Raw genomic sequence first — 25,567 nt, 5'->3', positions numbered from 1 at the left:
AGGAAAATTAATGACTAGCAAGGTGCTCTTGGCTAGCAGAAGAAGTTTAAGAAGCTGGGTGAAGAATGATCATTGCATGATTAAATTTCCATTTATCTCTAATGCATGCAGCAAAATCCTCATTCAGGTGAGATGAAAAATACCTTCCTTAAAATGTACTTCCACTCTGAAACTGATAGTGGGGCTGCCTCTGATTTTTAAAAGAGCCAGTACAGCCAGTGTTGTGGTTTTCCAAAAGAGCTAAGAAGCTGGTGGTGTTACAGTTCCCCAGTGAAAAACCACCTTTCACAAACCCCACTTTCTTACAGAGCAGTGCCTTGCCTCTGCCCTCCATCAGCCTGGCTTAGCCCCTGTTGGCAGCCTGAGTCTGAAATGCACCTTTTGTCACACTTCCAAGCTTGCTGGGCAGGCCCCCGGGACATGGCCCCTGATGGCTGTATGCCCATGCCACACCCTGCACCCTGCCAGGGAAGAGCAGCAGCTTCCACACGCAGGGAAGAAGAGAAGATGGTGATGGCCCTGGGGCTGGTGCAGGAGAAAGCTGCTCTCTGCTCCTGGGATGCCTTTGATGGCTGGCTTTGGTGGGGTGAGGGAGGGGTGGGAAGGGACCGTAAAGAAGAAAAGGCATATGTGCTACTTCTGTGTCTGCAAACGTTGGTTCCAGATAATGAACTGCTGATTTTGATTTGTAAAGATCCACAGATGGTATCAACCTTCCTGCTTTCAGTAGCCATCTTTTCTGAGTGAAAATCCTCTCTTACCATATCCTAGAAAGTAATCTAGCAAACTTTGGAAAATTTGGTGCATCGTGTCACACTGAAAAATCCATGAAAACAGCATACGTTTGTCCAAACCAGGCACTGCCATAAATATTTTTCTTCATGCTTGCAAAAATGAAGCTTTCAAGTGTAACTGAGAATTCTCCTCCTTTCCCTGGCTTTATGGATGCAGGATTTTGCTTGCAACAACATCTCATCTTCTGCATGGGAGACTCCGTCACATTTTCACTCTGCGCCAATCCATCCCCCGTGGAGTGAGTTTATAGCAACCAACAATAAGTGGAGAGGAAGCACATGTAAATAAAAGGCTGGTGTGCATTTTTAGCTCAAAACAATGAACTGTGATCACTTATTTTCTAAGCAGGCTGAATGGCAGAGCTTGTACTTCTTGCTCATCACCAATAAAATAAAAATTTATTAAAATGCTTTAATTGCCAAAATTAAATATCTGGCTCTAAATAATGTTGGCTGCTTCTTGCTGCTCTGAAGCAAGAGAGTTACTTTGTATGCTGATTTGCTCAAGAACAATCAGTATGTCAGATATTTTAGACGGATATTATATTTTATAGTTTAAATGTGCACAGATGTATTTAATGTATCTGATATAGCGAAGTTGTCCATATGTGCTGCATTATATATGATAATGCATATATTAAAGAGTCTTTTATAGTCTCACATTATATTTCCATTGTCTAGGATGATGTATTATTTATTCCCACACTGATTTCCGCGTACATGTGTGCAGAAGCAAATTTGCATATGTCGTCTGTCTGATATGGTAACAAGCACACACAAACACACGCTTTGAGTAAAAATGGATAGATATTAAACACTTTCCAATATTCTCTTAGCAACAACATTTTGTTATTGATCACATCACAAACGTGAAACACTTATTCAGCATAAAATGTCTCTGTGCTTGCTGCATTGGCTGCCATCTTTTTTTTCTTCTTTCTTCAAATCCTCTGACCTCCCTTGGGAAGGCTTTTATGCACGTTCAGTATGCTCACACAACTATTTCTACCAGCACTGTTACCATAGAAACCGAGTGATTTCTTTTTTTTTTCCACCCTCCTTCCTGTCAGGATTTGGACCTAGTGCCAGACCTTTCCACTGTTAGCAATAATATTTTTTCAATATTTGGACAGATCTTTTAAAGAAAAAGTCTGTTTATATTTTCAAGATGTAGTACTTTGTTTCAGGGTACAAATTTTCAGGTACTAATATCAGCCGATTGATTCACATACTTCAAGGAGCTAGACAGTGCTTTCTTTTGCAACATTTAGACCATGACATTTTGTAAGGAAGATGCCAGAGCTGCTTTTTAATTGTAGACTTCAACTCAGAATGTGAATGAAGGGATTTATGTAATAGGTCAGTGGACTGTGGCTCACGTTTTCATTTTCTTTAGTGCTCATTTTCAACACGTTTCTTTAGTATAGACACAAATAGCTTCCTAACCACAAAGAGAGACATGTAATTAATTAGGATATAATTTGCGAGTTATTGATTGGCATAATTTGCAGTCTTCACATTAGCAACTTCCTCATATAAATTTTTAAGTATTTTAATTCTCTGACTACATAACATATTGATTTATTTAATGAACCTATGCTTAGTCAGATACACAACAGCATATATTAATTTTATAACTATTCTATTTGGGCTGAATATGTTATTTAAATTAACATGACATAGAGAACATAGCTTAACACAGAATCAACTGACATATTTTAAACGTAATTGAACTTAAACCACACACGCACATTAGGTCATATCTACAATTTAACACAGATGTAGACGTCTGATAATTTTTAGTTTATATAAAATACTGTACTGAAAAGCAGAATCACAATCACCCATTTTCCTGTCTGATTGCATTATCACCTTATCTTTTGGATGCAAATATCATGTAACACTGGCAAAATTCATAAGAAAAAGCTAAGACGATATGAAGGTGCATTTCTCTCATCATCAGGGAAACACCAGATTGCAGACCCTGGTCCGAAGATACCGAACCTCCTGTAACAAAATTGTCAAGTGCAAGGCCACCAGGGTGGTCTCTGGTTGTCTTTTTTTCCCTGCAACACCTCTTTGGCAGAAGAGGTAATTATAATCATGTAAACATGAAAAACAAATTGTAGCATGTTCCCAGTGCATTTATCCTTCAGTGACAGGAGAGGGAGCAGTTCTTCCTTCGCACTGTCAGAGATGCACTTGGCACCCATCCCCCCTGCCCATGCCCCTCTTGCCAAACGCAAACCTGCTCGATCATAATCCAGACACGGCTGGGTTTTGCTGTGGGGGCAAGCGCCAAGACATTTTGGGGTCGAGGGTGGAGGGGGGACAGACCACCCACTTCGTCTCTGGAGGAACAAAGCTGAAATTCTTTCTGGGCTGCCACTCTCCCTAAGGATATAGTTAGATATCAGGGTCTTTGTGTCTTACTGTATATTTTTATTTGTAACAATGCTTTTTTTTTTTTCTTTTTTCCTTTTTTTTTTTTTAAACCCGCCTCATCACGCTACAAAGAAGCCATGGTGGTGTGTAGTCAACTGGAGTGAATGTGTGCATTCTCCAGGTCTTGTTTTTGTGAGACTTTGTCCTGCTGTTGTTCCCACTCTGAGCTGAGCAGAAACCACGCATGTCTGAATAACGGGGCCCTTTCTGCCTGTTGTAATCCCGAATTGTTACAGTCTAGGGGCCAGCCATGCTGTCACCGTCACAAATTGATTTAACCATCAATTGCAGTGGTCATTAAAGCTGCTAGAAGTCCCAGCCAAGCTGATGAATTGCAGCTGAATGTGAAATGAGCCTCCAAGCCCGTTTCCCACCATCTCATATCAAAGCCTATTGTGTCCCTCCAAAGTAAAGGGTCGGAGGTTCAGCCTGGAGTTCAACAATGGGCTCAGTCAGAAGACAGAGCCCCCTTCGCCCTGGTATTCCCAATTACAGTTTTCTTTCCATACCTTATTGTGTAGTATTTGCATCCAACTAATACGTGGAATTATTGACATACCCCAGTGTCAATGGAGCTTTTGAAAGATTTATCCCCCAAATACATGGAATCCCAAGCATCTGGTGGCTCCCCAGTAATGACAATGAAACGATTCCCTGGTTTTCCTCCTCTGGCAGTGTAGTCGACTGATCTGAGCTGAATGCTTATCTTTACTCAGCAGAGATTAGCTGCTTCCAGGCCTCACACAAAAAAAACCCCTGGGTCTGCTTCTGGAAGTCCCTTTCCTTCAGATGTATTGTTCCCTGGACCTGTCTGGTTACTCATTTTTATATGGACCTTAAATCTGCTAGTCTTGTGCTTAGCGGCTGTAAGCAACAGGGGAAAAAAAAAAGAAAAATGAAAAAAATTTGATGTACTCCACTTTTTTTTTCTTCCCCTACTGGGTCTTGCATTTTTGGTTTGTTATGGAGCTGCATGCAGTAGGCACAACCAGATGAAATCACATCTGATCTGTTTGGGGGGATGGTGTTTGCATGCTGGGCACACAAAAGCTGGTTTTGCCTGCAGGCTCTGTCCTGTCAAAGGGTGCTTTCTCTGAGGGCAAGGGACTCTGGGGCACAGGCGACAAGAGGAGTGTGAAGAGACATGCAGTGGCTGTTCTTGTGAATGTGCAAAGTCCAGGAGGCCTCCTGACATGCGCACAGACAAGAAAAAGTTGTGGGAGGGAGGGGGGAAGATTCAGTAAAGAGGTCACAGGTCCAGACTATTCCAATGTATTAATAATGAGTCAGTAGACAGTTCTAGGCCTGTATTTCCCTAGGCTGTGTTCATCACAGACTGGATGTCTCCACTAAATCTGTGTGGAGATGCTGTTAGCACAGGACTAACCCACTGCTGGCCTGTGTTCTTCAGTGGCTCCCAGGGAAATCATCAGATGCCTGGTCTTGAATGTTTCTTTGTCCAAAGACAGAATGAACCAATGGATAAGTAAATACATACACCTTTTATTTAATAGATTCTTTAATTGTGATGGTGTCACAGAAGAGCAGCGTTTTTGTTGAACTCTTGGATCTTTCTTACCTCTGGACTTTTCCACTGCATGTAGCAGTAAAGTTTTCTTAACGGAAAGTAATATCATGAGTGATTTAATTTTTTTCATGTTACGTGTTCCAAGTGAAGCATCTGAAAACTCCATCAGTGTATACCAACACCAAGTTGTCTCCACAGAAAGCTGGACTGAATGATTAAGAAATTAAAAAACAGACGGATATTCTGTTTGTCCAATTAATGGCCCCAGGTAGCCATTTCATGTCTCTATGAGACATGAATCTGACAATCTGTGAGGATTTGTGATTTAAAAGAAAAAATATTTCCACTCTTCATTGTGACAAATGCAAGACTTTTTTTTTTTCTTTAAAAACCAGAGAAACAGCCCCAAATAGACAAGAACATGATAATAGGAGTTTCGTCTGAATTGGAGACACCCAGGTTCAAAATTGTTCCATTTTTTTTCACAGCACAGATAACTGTGCTACCCATTCGATAATGTGAAACTATTCAATAATAATTTCCGGTTGTTTTCTCTCAATTTCTTTCCTGAATAAGTAGTTATTTATTGGGCCAGAGGCACAAAATTGAGACTTTCACAAACTTGCCCTCTGCTCTAATCATTAAGCAAGAAAGCAAGGCGCTATTTTGGCCAAATAAGTAAAGCGGCAGTCTCAGCCTGCCTGTGCAACCTGAGTGCAAATATTCAGGGAGGGGATGATAGAAAGTGAAAACTGCATCTGACATCTCGTAATCATGCTGTTCTCTATGCATATGGAAAGTGTTGAAACGCTGCAATGTGAAGCCTGAATAATAAATGGAACAGAATACAGATTACTGTCCAAACTCCAGTAACATCGGAAGGTGCAAGTGAAACAGCTCAAAAGTGCAGGTAGTTATTTACTTTTGAGACAAATTTATACTCTGGGACCTTCCTTGCTTCTCTGCTTACCTATTGCAAATGTCTTTCTGTTTGATTTCTACTAAGCAGTAATCAGTGATATTGGAGCTCTGCTCACGCAACTTTCTCAGTTTGTACAAGCCCTGAAATGGGGTGGTCGGGGTTCAGATAAACAACCTTAGCCCATTATCATTGTCCAGTGCCAAGGGAGCAAGGCTGCACTAAGATAAAACTTTAACAAGAATAAAGTTCCCTTTGGCTCTATTGTCAAAATTGCCTTTGTATGAACTCCTGCACAAATCAAAACTGAGAACCTCACAAATTCCCAGGACCCAGAGCCTGTTTGCTTTCCCAGGACCTGGAAGGCTGTCTGCTGCATAATTACCTGAGGGATCCTGGCCCTGTAACATTTACAGTAGTTCTTGGGAAAAGGGTTGTTTCCTTGTGAGCTGTTGAGACACAAAATAATCAAGAGAGCTTCTTCTGGTGAAGAATAAAAGTGTTTATATTGCAAACTTGCCTTTCACTGAAAAAACCAGCCTTGTCCTAGCAAAATTTATATTCATAAATACATATCTATAGATTTTGGTAACATGGGGTTCACTGATAGATGAAGGTACCGTTTGTCCCATAGGACTGGATTCTCCAAGTCCACTTAGAACAAAGATTTTATTCACAATATTCGTCAACTCCAAGGAGCAGTCTTAGCTATGCACGGAAAGCAATTTTTTCCTAAGAGCATTGATGTGGAGGAAATTCTTTTTCTTACAGGTTAATTTCCTGGGCCCTCTAAGCCACGCCCTCACAGCATCAACCCGTTTTTTCGGGATGCCTGTGATGGTGCTTCTGCACATCAGGAGCCAGACTGAGTGTGGGCAGCACCTATGCACATCCTGCTTGGCCATGAATATGAGCAGCTGTCTTATGTTGATGTGGTGGCAGCTCTCACTCACCTGAGCTGTGCTGTCTCCTGGCTGGTAGCTTTCGCAGCACAAGAGCCCTGCAGACTTCTCCCCTTACATGTGTGATGGAAGTGAGTGAAAATGGGCACAAACTGAAATGCAGGAGGTTCCCTCTGAAGATAAGGAATGGCTTTTTCACTGTAAAAGTGACAGAGCACTGGCACAAACACAAACCAAAAAAAACAAAACAAAAACACCCCCACAAACCACACAACCCACCCAACACACAGCACAGGTTGCCCAGAGAGGTGATGGAGTCTTTATCCTTAGAGATACTCAAAAGCCATCTGTACATAATCCTGGGAAATCATCTCTAAATGACCTTGCTTGAGCATGAGGGCTTGTACCAGATGACCTCCAGAGGTCCCTTCTCTGGAGACTGTTCTGTGATTTTGTAAAAGTTTTAAACGTTATTGGCAGGATAGACTGATAGGCAGACACACAATTCCTCTCAACAACCCTATGACTTTTTTCTGTAGGTCAAGCAGTTTCTAAAAACTTAGAAATCTTTCACAGAAGTGCTGTCATGATGCAAAAGGTGGTTTCATAAGTACTGAAATATAGAGATATTGAAATTATGTTTTCAAGGAAAGATATTTTCAATCGTGCTTGTTTTTGGCTGTATGGCACTGAAGATAAGCTAATTTTTCCTCAAGACGGACAAGTGCTCTGCAAGTGTAACTGAAATTAGTGCCTACAAATATTATTAATATGATTAACATTAACTTTTGTAGTAAACCTTTTCTGAACTATATTCACTGTGCACTCTAGAGTTCATGGATAATTATACAAAGTAATATATTTGTCATTTGTGTTTTTGTGATCAACAAATTTAAATAAGAGATTAATAACAGGATAAGGCCACATTAAAGAACATGTATTTTATATAGAAATCTATTTTATACATGCAGTGTTGAGTGAATAAAGACATTTATTTTACTTTACAAAAAATTGTTTTCATTTTTTCATGCACAGAGCATTGAAAAGAAAAAGTACTGTAAAGACATCCTTGAGCCAGCTGCATCTGTAATGTCACAAGAAACCTAGATGCTTAATATATTTTTTAATTTTAAGATGTTAAAATAAAAACTGAAAGCTTTTGATGTTAACTGTAGGTGAAACCAATCATTGAAGTATTTATAATAAATTAAATCGAATAATATGCAATAAGTAGCAGTTGCAACAGCGTATTTTCCCTGTCTTCTATGCCTTTCTGAGCATGACAATCATTTGGTGGTACCTGAAACATTTATAAGAAAATTTATATTTTTTTGTTTTCATCTGATTCTGAGATCAGCTCAGTTGGTCAGACTATGATGCTAATATCACTAATATCATTCATGGGCTGATCCCTCTATGGGCCATTCACTTAAGAGCTGGACTTGATGATCCTTGTTGTGTCCCTTCAAACTCAGAATATTCTGTGACTTTGTATATTTTTAGGTTTTCTCCTGAAACTTGGACACAGTTCATCAACTTTCAACACTTACTCACAATGCAAACGTGACCATTAGTGTTTCAAAGCTGTTGCAGAAAGTGTTTATGGTTTAGAAAAGCATGCGCTTTGGTTTGGCTGCTTACCTAGGGCATGGGTATTCTCTATGAGCTCCCTGAGCCTCACTGATCTGCAGTGTTTGGGTATGTCTGAACAGGCCACTAAAGCCCTTTTGGTTCTCTTAGTAAGTGTTTGTGCCTGTAGAAGTGCAAAACATTGACAAACAGAAGATGAACCCAAACCAGCCTGATTCAATGCCCTGTGCTTCTCTAAGACCCCACAACATGCACATCCTCATCATCCTGTCCAGGAGGCAAAGGCCCCTCATAGCTTTGACAAAGTATAAGCAGCCTATGAAGCTCTGACTTTTTGAGCTAGTGCATCACTTTTAGATGTTAAACCAAGACACCACTATGTTTCAGTGTTCATCTTTTTTGATTATATTTGTTTAATTTTTTTTTATATAGTTTTGCTATGGCAAAGCTGTTTGGTAACAAATTTTTAAGTGTAAAACTGGGGCATATGTGCTTTTAATCTCCCTTTTTTTCCCCCTACCTATAGCTCTACAGACAGAATATGAATTACTTTGCTCAAAAGCAGAAATTATTATTTCAGTTTGGAATTCAGGAATGAATGAAACAAAGTTGTTGTCAAATCACTGTAAGCAGCACATAAATAAAAGTCAAGGTCAGTATGGCTGTGGCTGTCCCCTTGTTTTTAAGGAAAAAGCATATTTCTGGGGGCAAGGCAGCAGGACCCCAAAAACTGCTGTTTCTGTACATGCTCAAGGGAAAAAAACTTACTAAGTTAGGATTGTTTCCCAGTAGAGATTGCAACTGGCATTCATACTTGAATTCATGAAAGGAAGAAATACACTTATTCCTGTTAATTCCTTTCAAAATATCCAAATGATTATGTGCTCTTTCAGTCACTCTTTCAGGATTTCTGTCTTGGGTACACAGTCAAATTCAGCACCCTGCTTTCTTTGAGGTGAATTCCCAAAGGAAGAGTGAAGGGGACTTTCCAGACCATCACAACATAGAGGGCTGGCACCCAACCCCACCCCAGCCATGCACTCAAAGATGTGTTTTGCTTTCCATTTCTGTTTTGTTTCATGTGATTCCCAGGTAGCCATGGAGAGGTTTTTCCAAACAGATGCTCTTGTTGTGGGTACGAGCCAAAGCATATGAAAGGCTGTGGAGACACTCCCACTAATATTCACGGTCCTATTCCATCTGCTGCATCTGAGGAGCCATCCATGCTCTGCACTGCTGCATTTCCAGGAAGTGCTGGAGTCATTTACCATTTATATTAAAATGCATCAAATGTGAGGGAAATGGTGTATCTAGATTGCCAAAAATATATTATGTGGTTGGCTGTAAAAGTAGGTGGCAGGCACAGCAAATGGGATTACTGTATTCCAGTTTTGCCATGGTGCCATTTCCCCCTGCCTCTTCAAGGAAAGCAGCATTAAGCTTTAATAAATTGATATGATCTGTAATTAAAATATCAGACCCAATTGGCTCCTGAATATATTACTTGCCCAGGGATAGGTTCAGTGATGTGGTGACTGACATCATTCTGCCTTTTGAATGTAGAGTGATTATTTTCTACTTCAGAAGCCTGATTTTCAGTGAGACTTCAACTCTTAAGTCACTTGGATATTTCTGAAAAATTCATACCCCCTCCTTCTTTTGGAAAGGAAAACACTGGAGGAAAACACTGTATTTTGTAAGAATACAGCTAGTTAAAAAGCATAGCAATGAAAACAAATACATAAAACCTAATACAGATTTCGACTAAATAGAAGCGCTGGGATTGAGTTTCTCTCTGGAAGAAAACTCTGCTGGAGTCAGCCAGCGTAGAGCAGGACTGAATCTATCCCAGGGTTTCTGGTTAACTAACAAAAGCAGGAGACACTTGTGGAAACACACAAGGGAAACTCTCAGAAAGGCCATTGTAGACTACTAATGAGATAAATGTCCCTGACGTCTCCTGATAGCCCATGGGGAAAAGAAGACTTCTCCAGAGGGTGATTCAGAGTGACTACAGTAGTATTTGGTGCTTTCTCTGGAGAATCCTCTTTCTTCCCAGGGACTGCAGGAATTACTGTACTAGCCCTGAAGTTGATTTGGAAATTCCCACTAAAAAGCAGAGGCAGGGAACTGATAGAAAATCAATCAAAGCCAATAGTTTCATAACATTAGTTCTGAAGAGAAATCAAACCACAGTATACTTCTTTGAGCCATGGTGCCACAGCCAAGGCAGGCTCAGAGGATAGGCGAAGCTCTATCTCCTCCTTAACTGCTCTCACACAGAGAGTTGATATTTTTCTAGTGGAAATCCCAGTGTTTTCCACTGGCTAAATCACAAGTTAAAATTTCAAAAATAGTGGGCTCTCTGCTGTAGGTAATTCTTACAACTTCTAGGCTTGTCACAGTGAAGTTGGGCAGTCTTTACTCCCACAGTGGCTGCTACTCTCACTTCTCCCTAACTACCTCCACTTCTGACAAGCTGTTGCCTCCCTTTGAGCATCTCCTCTGTGTTTGTCTACTCAGAAGGTCTTTCTGTATTATTTTGGTCTTCAGTAGCAGTTGGCCCTTTGGTGAAATGACTAGCATAAATTATATAATCAGGGTTTCTTGGAAATTTGCAGGACTCCACAGTTGGTCCCTTCCATCTGTTTTCCAGGGTTCTAGGCTTAGAAAACAAGTCATGAGAATATAACAGTGTGGTAACTACCACCAAGGGCCCCCTGCATCTTCTGCTCCATCTCAGCAAGAGGTTAAATTACGCAATACAATGCTATATTTTTCCATTTTACTCTATGACATCAGTATCCTTGCCATCATAAAAACAAATCAAAACCTAGTTTTCCTGTCTTCTCATTAAGACGTGCACTACATATTTAAGATCGTCTCTTGAGAAAATTTTATGGACAAATATTACAGAATATACAGCAGATGTTTATGATCTCCTATTCCAAGTAAGTTCCAGCCTGGAAACTTAATTGAGGCACATTTACACTGATTTTAGGGGAGCTTTGCTGAGATGAGTGTTGCCAGTTCCAATCCATATTTGTTTCTGAACTCTTTAACATTTACATTAAGTACAGATGGACTCGAACAGAATCCAAATCTTAATTAAATCAAAGTTTCAATTACCTGTCTCCAAATGTTCTAGCTTTTCTTGAATCTAAAAAGGAAGTAGTAGATCATGAGGTGAATGTGTTTCAGAAATGCTAAGAGTTGTCTCCAATTTTACTAGATGTTCCTGGGGCTCACTGTTTTTTGTAAAGGTGGCATTCCTATAATCCATCTCGCCTAAATGGGGCTATACAGTAAAAGTTTCTTTCTTTGTTACCCAGAATGACAAATCTAAACCCAGAAATTCCTACATTCTGTTTATACATATGGTCACTGGAAGAGAAAAAGAATGGCCTATTTTGAAACTTCAGACGCACTCAGAGTTAAAACACTTCTCTGACAAACCTTGTCTGTTAATGGGCAGATGGTTAGAGTATAAAAGGATGTGGCTTAGATTTCTCTTACCAATATAAGCATTTTTCCATTTACATGTAAAAATTTTATAGGTTCTTGCCTGCTTGAAAATATAACATCACATTTATCTAACAGAAATTAAGGGTTTTTTTTACAAACGATATCGTGCAATGATCTTGGCATCAAATGACATTACAGACTGAGGCAGAAATAATGAAAACAGAACCAACAGTTTGTTTGCCTTTTCCAGAAACCCTCCACTGGCAGCTCCAAATCAGAGCTTTAAAAAAAGGCTTATGTGAAAGTAATAACAAGGTCAGGATTTTGATTTCTGTAATTTGATCCATTTTACAGAATTATTTGCTTTTCCTTTATTAGAATTAAATATTACTTCTGGAGATTTGTTTATCCAAGCAGGTTTTAGAATGCATTTTACAACTAGTGGTGTAAAATCTGTTCTCTATGGGTAGGAGTTACAGAAGACTGTGCATCTATGGAGAGTTAATTCCATTTTTTCAAATAGTTCTGTAGGAATGTGACATTCATGAATTGCCTACCTCCAACTGCACAGGAGTCTGTAGATGTCTTTAAAAGCAGTGAACAATGCATCAGTGCTGGCATAAGAAGGCAGAAAATCCATGGATGGGTAGAGGTTACAGAATGCAGTTAATTACATAGAGGAAGTAACCTCCATAGCTTCCACTGCTTTTACTATGTGCTCTATTTTTGCTAAACAAAGTATTTTGCTAAGCAAAAATAGTGCTCTGAAATTCAGTTTCTCTTGATAAGTTCCTAAAAAGCCCACGCTAAAACCAGTACTTCTCTTTAAATAATTTTTCTGTATATATTACTGGCATGAGAATACACATGCTGGGTCATAGCTGAAGTTCATCAAGCTCATTACCCCGGGTAAACAGTTATCAATGAATTACTTAGGAATCAAATGTAAAAAATGGGGATCTCATAAGTCAAATAAGCTGTTGCTGCTGGAAGCAGACTAATAAAGGAGGAAGCTGCCTACAAAGGGAATTATGGCCAGAGGAAGAGAGTTATGATCCTGTAATTCAGGGGAGGACATCTTAGGGGGGATTTTGGGAATAATGAAAGAAAGAGTAAGAGATTAAGGGATCCCCTAACCCTGAATAGAGCCCTGTGAAATCTATAATTCCCTGCAATGTCCCTATCTCAGCTGATCCCCTTCATGAAACAGAACTCCTCAAGCTTTCCTTCCTTCACAGTCTTTCTTTACTTTCTGAAACTTCTCATCTACAAAACTTGTGCTGTTTTTCCCATTCCTTCCCTCTTCCTTCACCAGTGTGTCTTTGAAATTCCCTCTGATGTCACCACAAAATTCAGCTTTGTGCCCCTGGGATGCAGGTAAGTTTATTTGTTTGCTTGCTGTCTTTTTTTGTTTTCTTTCCCTCCCCTCCCCCCCCCCCCCAGCCTTCAGGACAAGAAAATATAATGCAAATGTTATTGGTAAAACATGAACTGATTTTGACAACAAGAATGTTTGCAGCCAAACTTCCTCTGAATACCTTCCCCTGTTAATATTTTTTCAGTGGGATCTCAGGTGCTCTAACTGGAACAGGCTGGAAGGTGATGAAAATGGAAGAGAATTTTTTCAATCAAATTTCTGCTGTAATTTCCCTTCATTTTCTGACCAAAAAGCTGAGATCATGACAGACACATGATAGTATTTTCCAGCTATGACTTGGCTTGTTTACATCAGCCAGAGTAGAATTTCAAACCATTTCACATCAACATAGTAGAGAAGATTTCTTTCCTTCCTTCTAGAATGTGCAGTAAAATCTAGGAGCATTTCAGGAATAATAATGGATAAAGAATGATTGAGGCATAAACCTGAAATTTTACTGATTTAATAGTCAGAAAAATGATTTGATGCAATTTCATAAACTTGATGATATACTGAGTGACAGAAGATAAGAAAGATGTTCCATATCCTAGCAATGAAAACTTGAGAGATTTTTTTCCAATCAATTTTTCATGTCATAGGCCTGATTTTGAAGGAGATGCTGAGTGCCACTAATTCCAATGGCAATGACTATTTCACTTTGTTGGATTGAAGCCTGAGCTGGTAAACTCTTCAGGGAAAGGTGATGATTTTATATCACAAAATCTCATAATGGTTGATGGAGGAAAGAACCACCTGATTCAACCCCCTCCTCACAGAAGGACACCTAGTGACAGCAGGACCATGTTCAGATGGCTTTTTAAGATCTACAGTCTAGACTGCACCACCTCTTGGGGCAAGCCATGCGGGAGACCAGTCATCCTCACAGTAAAAAAGTTCCTTTTTACATTCAGAGTGAACGCCCCGTGTTCCAGTTTGTGCCCACTGTCTCTTGTCCTGTCACTGGGCACTCTGCAAAGAGCCTGCTCCATGCTCTGTGCACCATCTCTTCAGGCATTTATATACATAATATGATCCCTCCTGAGTCTTCTCTTCCCCAGGACAAACAGTCCCTGCTCTGTCACCCTTTCCTCCTAGAAGAGGTGCTCCAGTCCCTTCATTATCTTGGTGATCTTTTGTTAAGGATTCTCTCCAGTGCACACCGAGGAGCCCAGAACTGAACACACCACCCTCAGTGTGGTCTTCCCAGTACCTAGGAGAGGGGAAGGATCACCTCTCTCACTCTGCTGGCAAAACTTTGCCTAATGCAGCCCAGGATATCATCTTTGTGGCTTTCTTTGCCACAAGGGTGTGTTTATGGCTTATTTTAATTTGGTATTCCCCAGGACACTGAGGTCCTTTTCTGCTGAAAATTGGGTGGCCCTTACAATATACTGGTGCTTGGGGATTTTCCTTTCCAGGTTCAGGACTTTGCAGTTCTCCATGTTGAACTTCAAGAAATTCCTGTAAGACCACTTTCCCAGCCTGCTGGGGTCTGTATAGCAGCATCTCTCTGGTCTTGGCCACTCCTTCCAGTTGTGTATCATCAGCAAAATTTGTAGGTGTCCACTAAACTCCATAGTCCAGATCCAGGGCACATTTTAAAAAATATTTATCAGGACTGGACAGAATATCGACCCTTGGGTACACTGCTAGTTGCCAGCCTCCTTCTACACTTTGTGCCATTTGTCACCACACCATGTCTGGGTCATGTAAGAAATAACCACAGTAAAAAGCAACTCTTTTCATGGTGCTTGGTACAATAATTAGGTTGTAGGCAGCAGAGAAGAACTGGAGAAGCCCAAGGACATCCTCTTCATTTGAATGTAAGTATTTGCAAAGACTTCTACTGGTCTGCAGTGTGGGTCATTCATGTTTTGGTGTTTTCCTTTTACATCTTAAAGCTGTTGAACTGAAACTATTTTAATCCATGTGTTGGATAAACAGTCTATTTGGAGAACTCTAACAGATGATTCATTTCTTGGAAGACTAACACTAACATTTATTTTGTTGAGAAATATGAGGGGAATCAGGATCATGATAGAAAGGAAAATATGTCCAAATTTTATTAAAATGCTATGGATATCTAAATCATCAATAATTGTAGAGTTTTCTCTATACAAGAAAGAGTTAAATTATGTAATAGGTACAATTTTAAGGCATATAGTCCCTCCACTTCCTACATCTAGTAAAATGGGATTTTTTATGGAGAGAATTAAGCACACCTCTTGTGTGCTTGATTTTTGTCTTAATGAAAAGTGTCAAATGCAATAGATAACAGAGGCATCCTTGCCTTTCCTTTTTGGAGGTGCTGATCTCTTTTCCAGCTGCTAGTGCTTGCAACTTATTTTATTGAATAATTGTTTGTGCTATTTCTATCCATTTTAGAATCGCAGAATAATGGAATCACAGAATATGCTGAGTTTGAAGGCACCCATCAGGATCATTGGGTCCAACTCCTCACCCCAAGAATCACACCATGTACCAGAGAGCATTGTCCAAATGCTTCTTGAACTCTGTCAGGCTTTGTGCTCTGACCACTTCCCTGAGGAGCCTGTTCCAGTGCCCAGCCACCCTCTGGGTGAAGAACCTTTTCCTGATATCCAACCTAAACTTCCCCTGACACAGCTTCATGACATTGTCTCGGATCCTGTCATTGTCACCACAGAGAAGAGATCAGTGTCTGCCGCTCTTCTTCCCCTCAAGAAGATGTTGAAGACTGATGGGGTCTCCCCTCAGTCTCCCTCCGGGCTGAAGAGAACAAGTGACCTCAGCCACTGCACAAATGGTTTGCCCTCCAGACCCTTCACCATCCTTGCAGCCCTCCTTTGGATGCAGCTCACAGGACTCGAGGTGGATTTAGTTAAATTTAGACAAAAGTCTTCTAAGGTTAAGGGGGATTCCCAGGTGGACTGATCAAGGGATCCCCCAAGCTGATTTGCCTCATGCTAAAAATCAGGCTGGGTTTTATTTATTTATTTTTTAATTTTTTTTTGGTTGGTTGATTTTAATTTCTTAGATCAAGGTTATGTTAATTTAAATTCTTCAGAACAACAGAATCATTATACAAATGGGAAGTTGTTATTAATCCCAGGCACATAGCCCTAACATGTCCATGAATAAGTCAGTAGCTGCATGCTTGTGCACACACACTCTCTTATTCTCCCTTTCTTTTTAGGATTCATTCTCTTCTACTTAACTGGTTTATGTTGTTTCAATATTTTAGTTGATTGCTACGGAGAAGGCTGTAAATATACACAACGGGCTTGCCAGGTAGAGGAAATACATGCATGCCTATTTTCTAAGGCAGTATTTTCTATAAAGTCTCAGTAGCCAAATTACACAAGCCAACAACACAAATGCAAAGTGATGTGCTTTTTGCTGCTGTCTTTTTGAGAAAAATGGGGGTCTTATTTATTTATTTATTTCTCCATTTATTAATACAGTATCTGCAAAGCACCTGCAATGGCAGCCTTTACTGCACCCTGACTGGCACCCTAGTTTCTATGGCAACTGGAAAAAAGGGAACTAAGTGAAATGAAAGCAGTGAATGCCTCAGCTTTACTGGTAGCAGGGAAAAAAAAAAGGAGGCCTCATTTACATTCTGGTGCATAAATCAGCTAAGTGATGTTTCCTGAATAATTGCTGGTGGCTTGAAACTGCACATTCATGGGGAGTTTATATTTTTTTATTCGGGGAAAAACTGAAATTCCCCACAGCAGTTTATCAGTGAAAATTTGAGATGGGGGGCAAACACAAATGAACAACTGAAATATTGAGTTAATTGTTCTGTCTGCTCTAAAAAAAATAAAATGGATTATTAAATTATAATTACTGAAACAAGGGAGTTGGTTGGAAAGTTTTCTCATCTGTGACACAAATATGTTGTGTTGAGGAAACATCTGCTGTGTTAAGTGACCCACTTCTAAACAAACAGCTTCAGAAAAGGAAGAAATCTAAATGCAAACAAAGCTCCTTTTAGTATCTCAGACAATTTCTTTGACAATAATACATTCCAAAGGGATGTATCAGATATTCTCTGATTGTAAGACTTCTGCCCTTTGGTTTATTGCTTCCCTCATACAAACAGGGCCTTAATCCTGAGCCTTTGAAGTGTATTCACACTTACAAGAGTGAAAGCTAATAAACATCAAAGTTCCTTACAAATAATTAAAAAAGGTATTTTTATATAGGATTAATGAATGTCTTTGTTGCTAAAGTGGTTTAAAGGAGAATTATCTTATTTTCAGAGAAGTACATCTATTTTATAATTCTTCTATCAATTTGTGAAAAATCACATTAAACCAAAATAAAAATTGTCTTATATCCTCAAAACACCTTCCTGACTATAATTTCAGACTGCCCATTAAGCATATTCCCAAACGCAGTCAGAAGTCCAAAACTAGTCCACAATTCCCACCCTTTCAGGGTGAGGTTTTGGTCTGGCAGGGTGAATCCAGGATTCTTGTAGAGTCTGGAAGAAACAGGCACAGATGAAGCTCGGGTTACAATAGCCCAAAGGGCTCCTCAGCTACTCCCAAGTTGAGGGTGGCTGCTCTGAGCCTGCCAGGCTGCAGGCAGGAAAGAGAACAAGTTCATGTGGGCTGCAGAATTCAGTGTCTTTATCTCTCCTTCGACCCAAGAGTACACCTTGCAATAGAAGTGACTTCCTTAGGAGCTCCTTTGCCTAGACTTTTTCAGCAAAAGAAATGGAATTCTGATTTTTCCTGTATATGTTGAGCTCATCAAGGTCAGTTCAAATGATTCCCCTAGAAAACATGCCAAGATTTTATAGCTTTAATGTTAACCAAGATGATATAATCTGAATTTTGTGACATTTGATACATTTATTTAAAGCCAGTTTACTGGAATCATGAGATCACATGAAAATGCCTGCTCTAAATTTTTTTTAAGAAACCTAAATATCTTGGTTTGAAAACATGAAACCTAAAGACCTCGAAAACATGAGGTAAATAACAAGAAGAAAAAATTAGAATAAATGTATCTTGTCTTTAAAGATAAAAGCACGAGTGTTTTTCAAAGCATTCTGAGTCCATTTTATCATGCATGGCTGCAGAGGATTAACTTATCAAGGAAGAGCTACCAGACTGTTTGGGGATTTTTGAGAGAGTTTATAATTCTGTTTTTCTGTATGAATATATGGAAAACATAAAAATACTCAGGACATGCTTGATTACGTCACTATTGTACACTAATGTGAACACTTGATTTATTTGCAAGGATAATTTTCATTTTAGGTATATAAATGCCCTGATAGATATCAGCAAAGAGCAGATGGCTTCACAAAAGACATTTGAAAGCTGCCTCCCTCCTGCCAGAAGCTTTTCACGCTCTCACTTTGTGTGGCTTCAGTGGGATTCCTCGGTGGGAGAGATCTCTCTGTGCCTGTCCTGCTGCTGGTGGAGGTAGGCTCACATAACCAGCTCTGCAGTGATTAATGCATTTTCTTGATTCCAGTGGCTACAGCCCTTTAGGAAGATCACCTCCCGGCATCCACCTCTGGAAGGATAAATATTCAGAGCATTAGAGCTGATAAGTATCTAGACCAGATGCTGGCAGTGCATAAACTCTAGGGGGTGACTCTCAGGGCATAGCTGGAGCTCAGCAACTCCTACGGTGCAGCCTTAAGTCATTGATGTGGCACCAGTCTAGGGCAAAATGGTCACACAGAAATGGCTGGAAGTTTTTTGGTATGGCTGCTGGTGAGGGTGGATTTTTAGCAGGTTGACCAAGGTCCAGTCCAAATCCAGTCTGGTCCTGTCCACACCAAATGGACTGTGCCAGATGATAGAGATCTCACAATGCCTCTCCCAGTTAGAGGATCTTTCTGGGTTCTGACACTAAGCACACATAGAGACACTGGAATCTAGAAAATATAAGTGTGCCAGAAAGAATCCAAAGCCTGGAGGACTTTTTGGTCACAGTCACTGTGTGATGAAGCAAACTGCCAAAACCAGCCTTAGCCTTGTTAATTAGGTTGTTTTGGGGATAACAAAATAATCTTTTCTGCCTACTTGTGTTGTAAACATGGACTTTTCAAAGGGTTTTCATTTTTATGTTACAATGCTTCAATTATTAGCAGGCATGACACCACCATTATTTTTCATGTTTAAGTTAGCTTCTACTAAATTTTGCAATTGCAGAACTTTGGTTTTAGTGCATGAGCACTGAAGAACAACTGTCCTGTTTGACAAATAACTGCAATGATGTTCAAGCAGTCCATTATTTGCCTAGCTCTTCTACTGCTGTAACAATAGGGAAACAGTATAAGGATTTTTCCTAAGACTATGGGAGTCTGTGGAAGTATCAAGAATCCAGGGAACCCTTAATATTTTTTTAAATGAACACAAAAATATAATAATACTGTGATCATCCATGTATTAAATGATGGAGCTTCTCAATAAAGGCAGCCATAGATACTCTGTTTAAATAGCCCTACAAAATGTGTTTGGTTCCTTTTTCCGAGTGGGATACACAAACCTGTGTTTCTAAACTGGAGGACCTGCATATTAAAGTCACAACAATCTCTAATAACTTTTAGATTTCTTTAATTTTGACTTTTCTTGGAGAAAACCGAGGCAGTCTATAGTGCTGGAACAGCCTGAATTTTCAAAGTGGGAAGAGTGAAAGCTGTGCCAGTGCAACATAAAATGCATTTATCTGCTGAGATGGGGTGGGTGATGTGATATGCACAAACAATGCCATGGAAAGGCAAATGTTGTGCATGACCAGCCTTGCCTCTGAGTGGTGAGGCTCAGACAATCTGCAATCTCATCCTGTTCACCTGGTGTAATTCCACCTTTCCTTTTTATGTTATTTCCTACTCTCTTATAAACTAGAGAATCTTCCTCTCTCCCTGCATCTACAATTTCATGATTGTGCACTGAATTCCTTGAGTGTTTTGACTCACCAAAGCAGTGCATTGTGCTGACTTCCTCGTATTTCCTCAATATCTTATTTTAACCTTTCTGTTGGGACTGTCACAATATGTAGGTTACGCCTCAGTTCCCAAGGAAGGTGATTCCTCCTCCTATCACTGTGGGGTAAGAGAGAATCACTGTTTCTATTCTCTGGAGTGTATTTCACAAGGGATATTCTCTGACAGATTGATTTTGCCTCAGACCACAGTTCTGGAAATACCTTTTCATGAAAAGGTGGGGTCTGACAGGTTGCTATATGAATTGCAGGTATCAGTCTCACATTTGTGTTTCAAATTTTACAACTCAGTGAATTAATGGGCAAATAGCACAGCCTTGCAGCTCTGCTAACAGATGTATAGGGAGCTATTCACAAATGGGTCCCCTTAAAAAAATTAAACAATTTTTTTTTACACCTAGTTGATAAATGTGTTGGTTTCATGTCCTTCCCTGGATTTCATTCAGTGTTGTGGAACAGCACTTTAGTTTAAATAAATTGTTCCTTTGGGGCAAGAAAAGGGAAGGGAAAACATTTAATTTGTTTTACACTCAAGGTAGTGTATGATTTACGTTATCTGGTTATCTTATTGCAACTGCTGACAAATTCCACTTGAGAAAGAAGGGATAATTTGTGGAAGTTGTAGCTGAAGGTAAAAAACTGGCATAGTGTTAATTATAAACAGAATAGCCTCTTCCGCCATTGGGTGCATGACCCTGTACCTCCTGCCTCTTAATGCTGAAAGAAAAGTCTTATTTTTTCATCTCTGCCAAAACAGTGATCAATTTTGTTTCTGGGTATATAATTTCCATTACTTCATTATCCTTATTCAAAGAGCAAAACTGATTCCTTTTATAATTTCTTTGATAAATCATGTAAGTGATTTTTGTGCTCTTAAACAGCAAACAAATTACAAACTTGATAGCTCTAATATAGATATGCATTGGAAACCTGGAGCTGAGATTTCTCTAAGTCTGATCCACTATCTACACAATGTGTTGCCCTTCAGCTTGTCAATAATATTTTAAAAAAATCTTGGCATTAGTCATGAACCCTCTATGTCATTAACACTTGGACAACTGACTAGTCAAAGAAAAAACACTAACAGGAGGCAGCAGGATAAATCAATGCCTCTGTTTCTTCAACTCAATTACACTTATTGCAAATGAAAGACCAGTTCAGCTTCTAACAAGACTGCAATTTTATTTTTTTTTTAACAAAACTTGCTCTCCAAAACAGGAGTAAATGTACTTCTTTTCTAAGACAACAAACTAGATTTGGTCTCATTTGCAATTACAGATAAGCCTTTGAATATGAGGCAGCTTTTGGCTGTCTTCTGGGTCACATGGCATGAGGCACATCCATTTCCACATGAAAGGCTCCACCTTCATTGCTCAGTCCCAGCAGACTGTGCCCAGCAGGCAGAGGCTAGAGATGATGATTTCATCAATGGAGTTGCTTCGTTGCTTTGCAGCTGGCAGAAAATCAGGAGCTCCTTTCTCTCTGCCTCACATTCTTTTCCTTTGTAAGCAAGTGGTAACACACATCATAACTGGAAAGTCTATTTGTTTGAAATCTGTGGTGCTTATTCTGCCCCTTCTCCTCCTAAGAGAGGTGAGAAGCTCCTAGAACACAAGCTGCCTTCTACCATCTACATTTTCAGCTTATTTCTCTCTCCCATCAGGAATCAAATTTCAAAAAGTCTGTGAGGCATTCTGAGGAATTGCTGAGTTGTTGGACTGCCTGTGTCCTATATTTCTTTCCCATGCTTTTAGTAAATCTGGGAGCATTACCTTGCAATGTCATGCTTTGAATGTTTCTCTTACTCAGTAGCTGTACCCAACAAGAACAAACCCCATAAGTTTAGCATGAACTTATTTTAATCTTGGCATCACAATACAGCAATGTCAACACCTGAGCACATCAGATCTAGTGGATTTGTCAGGATATTCACCTCCTTTCTCCCATTTCTACTGCATGACTGCTCTGATCATAAGCAAAGTAGGTAGCTGCCTGGGGCATCAAGCTGTAGGGAATGAGATCGTTGCTCTGGCCCTCAAGCTTGTGCTGCTTTTTCCAGATATCTGGAAATCCCCCAGTTTGCTGGGGGTGCTGCCTTTCAGGGAGCATGTGGTGGATCCGTCACAAGTGACAGCAGGATCAGTGAACTTTGATTCTTGCTCTGGTCCCTATAGAATGCACTGACCAGAACGGAAGTTTATTTTTGCTCACAGTACTCTGACATCTATGTTTCCAGGAAAAAAAGCAAAAGCAGTACAATATGCTGGGACTACATTCAAACTTCCCTGTGTTGTGTAAAGTAGGTCAGCATTTTGATTATTTTCAAGGCTTTGTTTTTAATTTGTTTACTCACCCTATTTCATTATCCCCAAAAGAGTGAGGAAAGATCCCTGTAGCAAAGGCCACAGTATTTTTTTGCAAATAAACAAACTTGAGACAGAAGCTTAGATTGAAAAACATCTGTATGAATGGATGTGATTTTGACAATATTACAAAACTAGACAGTATTACAAATTATATGATATTTCTAATTCTGACATAAAATCATTGCATATTACTGCAATGATTTTATGTAAACATACATACATACATGCCTAGATACATGCATACCAAATGGCAAATAGAGAGACAGAATGCTTTCCCAAGCAGCTTTCAGTGTAATATGATTCTTGAGGAATAAAGCCATTACAGATTCTTGCAAAACTGCAGTCAGAGTGGAGCACAATGCCAGAGATTTCCCTCTTTCCTTTATGCTGGTATTTGTTACAGGAGATTACCATGATCAGGATCAGTTGTTAGTATCCTAAATTGGCAAGACTGTATGATGAAGATGGAGAGCTGAGAAAATATGATCTTTTGAAGTGTAATTGGAAGTATTTTTTCTACTCTGTTTAGTATCTGTATCAGAGCATTTCCACCCCAACTTTGGGTTGTGTATGGCAGTGTGGAACTTTTTTCCTGCTGGCTTACCCTCTGCTATAAAAAGTTTTAAATCTCGGTGTAAAGTTAATTAAAAAAATCCAATCTGCTCCATTCTTTTATGATAAAAATCAAATAAAATAACATATTTTTATTGATACTTCTGTTGAAATTCCAGTATAATGAGTTCTTCTGCTGATGAGCTACATTTAATTTCAGTTTTGTGGGCTCAGTTACTTGTTAAGTTGCTCTGTTAAACCACTGCAATCCAACAGTGTGTGTGAAATTTCAAATACTTTCAGTACCAGATTAGACTTTTATATTCTGTTTTCCACAGGGGGTGACAGAAGAATTTAAAAACAAATGCATTCAAGTGAGTTGCTAGTGGGCTTCTAAAATACTTTTGATTTTTTTTGTTTCTGGGCTGGTTTTTTTTTTGTAAAATATGTTTACCAGACAGTTATAACCCATCCTGATACTGCATTAGGCTGCAAGCATCTGCAGGGGCTGTGTGATTACTGGAAATACACTAAGCACAGTTAACCAGAGAAACAATTTGGTTATTCATTTAATGGCAGATCTCACAGGCAATTTTGATGATGATTGTGGGTGCAATGTGACAATTACGGTACAGCCTCTACAAGAAGGATTGGGGAGTGCTGTTTTAGATGCACAACCTCGCTGCTGGAATAAATGAAGACTGGGGACAACAGCAAAAGGGGATCTCACCTGCAATTCCATCTTGGGGCTGTTGGTAAAGACCACTAAAAGAGTGAGAAATGCCAAAGATCATTGTATCAGAAATGCACAGGATATATTGCTACATTCTCTCCTAACATTTATCTGTTCTATCAACTCAGCCAACAAGGGAATCTTAAAGGTGGCAATCACAGGTTTTTTAAAACTGAGTGTTGCACATATTTTTAAAAGGATAGTTATCCACAGTTTAGGAGGAATGAATTATTCTTTTTGCTTGAGATAAATCTTTTCATCAATATTGGACTAGGCTGATCAAATTTTTCTTGAGCTCTTTTTGAGGACAGATGTAAGAAATATTTTCCTGCCTTAGAGCTGGCAAGGTAACTTGGGCTACAGATGTCCCTCATTCTGGATGGTATTTTCTACTGTGCAGACCTGCAGTTGCCCATCACGTGAACTGTTCTCAATTCAGGGTTCTCACTGCACTGTCTTTTACTTAATACTAAATCATATTTGAACTTCTTAGTACTGAAGGAAAACAGTGATTGATAGCAGTACACAAACTTGTAAACAAACAAGTCTTTGAAAGCTACTGCACTAGGAAGACATTTCCTTATCAATTCAGAGAACGTGGATACAGTCTTTAAAAAAATACAAACTCTGCAGTGCAGCATAAGACAAACCCCTCAAAATGTGTTACTAAAAGGTCATTTGAAAACATCATCTCTCTAATCATTTAAAATATGTGAGCAATGGAATTCCCCTGCTTCACTGCCAGTTCTCAAGCTGGAAGCAATAAAGACGGGTGGGGAAAATATTTTGCTAATAACAGTGTTTCCATTGAAATTGCTATCAACAGAATCAGCGCAGCACCAGGAACTTGAAATGTAACCTTCCCCCATGGCTGCCTGCATGCAGCAAGAATGCATCCTTCTTCCCTGTCTGTCCAGATGCTCATTACAGCAGGATGATCTCTCCACAAGTGTCCATTGTACTGTAATGAGCACCACAACTCTCCCGCAGAGCAAACACACCAGATAAGGGTGTGGGGGCACCGTGAGCTGCACTGTCTCCAGGAATGTTTGTGCTGTAGGTGCTGGGAAAGACACTGAATCTGCTCCGCAGCACGAAGGGGCAGCTGTGCAACAGTGGCTATGCCATGTGCTCTGCAAGCCTTCCGAGGCTTTAATCTGGTTTTGTAATGTTTTTTAAACACCCATATGGAATCATTTCTCTGTGGGATTGTTCTGCTTGGTTCAGAAAGAGGGAGCTAGGAGAAAACCTGGAATTTGTAGTGTAAAAATTGAATTTTGACCTCTAGTGAATTTATGTTTATTGCAGATGAGGAGGAGTTTGATTAACAGGACAAATATTGCTTCCAGTATAAAACAGAGTCATCTTGTCTACTGGATCTTCTGATCTGCAAGTTAGCCAGTCAAAGCACACTTTTTTTAATGAAGACATTTTTAGAGACTAGAAGAGATGGTCTGTTACCATCCAATAATGCAACAGTTTCAATAATTTAAATGCCAGCTGGATTTTTCTCAAGCAATCCCAAAGCTATTTTTGCTCAAATATATTTTCTGTATCCTCATGTAGGCTTTTCTATGGTCACATACCTACTCTCTATGTAAATGCCTCATCTGCATTGTCTTTGCAGATGACAAATGGAGAACTTTACCAATATATTTACTAACATTTTTAGGAATATATAAAAAGGAACATATAAGAACTTCTTTGTAGGTGTGCAGGTACATAGGGTGGCTTGCACATACACAGATGGCTCCCTCTGATACACATTGGCCACGTTCATGTGATCGTTCTGGAGGGCCAGGCCACATCGGGTGGCCATTAGCTTTTAATAATTGAATGTTTTTCTTTTCCATTCAAAGTATCCAAAACATGTAGCAATCCACCAAACTAGTGTGGTTTTGT

This window comes from Lichenostomus cassidix, chromosome 3, assembly GCF_008360975.1.
Source record: "Lichenostomus cassidix isolate B80296 chromosome 3, HeHo_3.0, whole genome shotgun sequence".
Classification (NCBI taxonomy): domain Eukaryota; kingdom Metazoa; phylum Chordata; class Aves; order Passeriformes; family Meliphagidae; genus Lichenostomus; species Lichenostomus cassidix.
Note: the sequence above shows the minus strand (reverse complement) of the source record.